The sequence below is a fragment of the Macaca nemestrina genome, chromosome X (assembly GCF_043159975.1).
Source record: "Macaca nemestrina isolate mMacNem1 chromosome X, mMacNem.hap1, whole genome shotgun sequence".
Classification (NCBI taxonomy): domain Eukaryota; kingdom Metazoa; phylum Chordata; class Mammalia; order Primates; family Cercopithecidae; genus Macaca; species Macaca nemestrina.
Window position 1 is genome coordinate 4,598,426 of NC_092145.1, and position 4,020 is coordinate 4,602,445.

A 4,020-nucleotide genomic window follows, 5' to 3' on the forward strand; every position below is an offset into this window, starting at 1 on the left:
AGAGAGCAAACACCATCATAAATTACAGAGCCAAGCCCTAGGTCTCTGGTAGTTCCAGTAATACAAAGAAATATTTATTGAACAGCTCAGTTTTAGTCTTGCAATTTATTATACAGAAGCAGGAAGAAGAAAAACACAGGCTTTCTTTTCTATACAGGTAAGAGGACATGCAAGCAGCCCATCTGAGAACACATGAGAGCACCATCTTCTTTTGGGGAAGGACCCAGGCTGAGCACACCTAGAAATCACTTCCACATGGAAAGGAACACCTGAAATTAAATCATTGGTCAAAATAACTGGTCTTTCTTGTTGCTATTCAGCAACCCAGAGCATAGCATTGGTTGTATTTAGTCTTTTCAGACACAGAAATCACTTTGGATTTCAGTATTTCGTAACTATTTAGATTGTGTACTAATCCAGGATGTCCAAACTGGTGTCAGCCAAGAAAACAGTGCAGCTGCTTTCTAGGGCCAGTGTTGCATGGCATGATTTGTAAGGACAGAGTTCTGTGATGGGCTAAGATTTTGTGAATAGTTTTGTAGCCAAGCACTACACTAGATTATTTGAAATGCCTTGTCTTGATTTTCTAAGTTTTGCTTACTCTGAATTTTTCACACACACCCATCTCCCCCACGGTCCTGGTGGAGATTCCAAGGCCTAGAGATATACTATGGTCTCCTCTGAGTCAGAGAGTGAGTAAATGGCTATACCAGGACTAGAAACTGGATATCCTAACTCCCTATATAATGGTTATTTCACTATGCACGCTGTCTCCCTCTCATATCTTTCACTGTGATTCTTCAAGGGAAGATAACAAAGTATTCAAATGTAGGGGATGACTTGTCTAATAAGTCACCAAATTGACAATTTTTAAAGTTTAAATAAAATTAAAACATTCCCTTCAACTAAAAGACTTGACTGAGGAGGTTAAAGGAAATTATGTCAGGGAAATGGGGTGGTGGGGTAGTGGGGTGGTGGGGCTCATAGCCATGGGATATGTAACCAGGGAAGTCTTGAGAAAGTCCATTGAGAGCCAATGGCAGAGCAATCTTACAGGTAGTTCTCCTGGCAGTGGAGACAGACAGCTATGGGACACCAAGGAGACTTAGAAATAGCATTGTCTCCCTTGTTCAGAGCCTTTAACGAATCTCTGAAAGTGGTTCGACTATAATTAAAATTCCAGGTGCCTTTTTCTATTTCTTTCTTTATTCTTTCCTTCTTCTGTCTTCTCAGTGATGTTTCAGTAGGCACTTATGGGAACTAATTTTTATATAACTTAAAATGTGCTGTTCTTGGAAGATCTACATTTGATCACACCGTTCATAGCACTTATTAACAAATTGTGGTGATTTTATGTATTTGACAGGTTACTTGCTGTTGCGCATCTCCCCATTGCCATCCTCACCCCACTTTCATAGCTGCCTGCATTATATATACCCTTGGCTGTAAACCTTATAAAGGAAGATCCTGTGATCTGTATTATATGTTACTGTATGTAGCCTCAGAAACCTGAACAGTGTCTGGAACATAGTAAGTACTCATCATATGATGTAAATAAATGATATAAATAAATCTCCAAATTATATTTTTAATGCTTTATCTTTAAGTAGAGAATGCCTGGTGTCAAGTGAAAACCAAGAGGAAGCACAGAAGGCTCTCTGAAATTTAATTTTTATATCCGAGTAACTCTGTTGAAATCTAATGAGTTCTTCTATAATTTAAGGACAATACAGAGGAATTTTATATAAAACCTTGACTTTCATTTTATGTTAGCAACAACCATCTCACAGAAGAGCCAAGAGGTCCAGCAAGATGACTGGTGAAAACACTGTGACGAAGTGCCACAGGAGCCTGCTGAGATCTGCAGAAGAAATGGAAAGGAACTCAACAATGAAAACCTCTTGGCAACATGCTAGGAGATAAGGGGATAAACACTCATTGTTTCAAGGAGTGATGGTGACATAAACTTGAGACTCTGAAGCCAAGAATTGGGATCCCTGGTTCTCTGAGCAGCAGGTTTGAGGATCAGTTTCTCTTCAGAGTGCTTTAGTCCTAGATGATAAGTACTCACTGTGGATATTCTGCTGCCTCAAAACCAGTTCTGCCAGACTTCCAGCTACCCCCATTAGAGCCAAAAAAAGGTGGAGAGCAAAGATGATAGCTTAAAAACTTGATTAACAAACAACAAAACAATAGTATACATGTGCACGCGCACACACACACACCCCCCAAACTGCCCTGGACATTCATGAAGGTAAGAGAGAATTGAGAGGCAGTTACTTAGTTAACTAGTGTTACAGTGGTTAAGCTCATCAGCCAGCTCATTTAATCATGCATGCATTCATTCATTCCCAAGTATATATAGTTTTGAGCACTGGAGATACAGAGATAAATTCGTTAATTGACCCTCTCTATAGAGGGGGAGAGCTATAAGCAAACAAGTAAATATGATGAGGCAGAGATTTTTAGAAAGAGTTGGGAGAAAAAGATATAGAAATGGAGAGAACAATTATTTACATAAAGAAAGTGATATTTGATGTAGACCTTGAATGGTGAACAGGAGGTAGGAGGGTGTAAATGGCATTGTAATCAGAGGCACCAGCATGAGCAAAGACATTAAAACATGAAACTGCCTGGGGACAATGCCATTCAGGCAAAAATTCCTGTTGCAGACCATTAAAGACTTGAGAGAGCTTGCTTGTTTACGTAAATATGTCTCCTTACACAACTAGAAGCTCCTTGAGGGCAGGGACCCTGTCTAATTTTGTCTGAATGTCAAGTGCCCAGCTCAGTGCAAAGCAATGAGTAGGTCCTTACTAAATATTTGTTGCATGGATGAATGAACGACCTTTGCCAGAACAATCTGAGAGTAGCAGGGGCAAAAGCCAGATTTCATTGATAAAGACATGATAGGTGAAGGGATAAGGTGATGAAGTGAAGACATGAGGTGATGAAGTGAAGCTCATTCATGCTGCCTCGGCTTGACCTTTATATCGCCTGTGGTTTCTATAGAAAACCTCACATAGGACTGATTATTTTCCATTTGAGTTCAGGCATCATTGAAGTTAAGCTTCGCTTCCCCTCCTCTGCTCCCCTTCCTTTGGCTTCCTCCTCCTCTTCTCTGCAATCCTTGGCCCTATTGGCCACTTAAGCCACTGATGCACTCATACACTTTTGAAGTTCAGTATTAGAGATCATTTTCCCCAACAGCCCGATTCTTTTGTCTTTTATCATTTTAAGTCCTTTCAATAAGCTCTTTCTTTGCACCTGGACTTACATACTCTTTGTCATATAAACTTCACCCTTGGCTTCAAAGTCTATAAGAGAGCAAGGGTTGGGGCATCTTTCTGGTGCCCTTCGTTTCAGGGAAATCCTATTTCCTCTTTTGGTCAACTTAAGATAGTAACTGAGTAATTGGGTCTGTGAGGCATTTCCTAGAATATTTCCACTTTGTTCCTAGCTAATTCTATGGAATTACCTTGAAGTTCATCAATTCCCCACTATTTTTTTTAAAACCAGGATTTCCTTTGCAATTTCATTTCCTAATCTTTTCATGGTTTCGCTTTTCTATGTCCTCTTCCTTCTCCACTTGGCCACCTACTTACTGAGAGTTGATGTCAGTCCTTAACTGATCAAGTTCTACTCAATCTCAAGAACTGAAGATCTTTCACTCTTAGGATTAACCCTACTCAGTCCCTGAACCACAGAGCCTGGCATGGGGATGGGAGCTCTCACCATCTTACCCCATCCTCAGCAAGTGGACTCTCGAGCTAGTCTTGTTGCTCCATCCAGTAAGCCACTCAGGCATCCAAATGCCTGAGTGAAGAACCCCATGAACCCTACACTTAGCAGAACAAATGCCATCCAAGGTCCTGCTTCCATAGCAAAAGTCATAATCTCATGTAACACTGATTCCACATCATCACTTTTGCCTACATTTTAGAAATGACCCTTTTAGAGTGTTCAAAATCCTAAGCCAGTGAAGATCATGCTCACAAGAATGTGAAAGTAATGAAATAT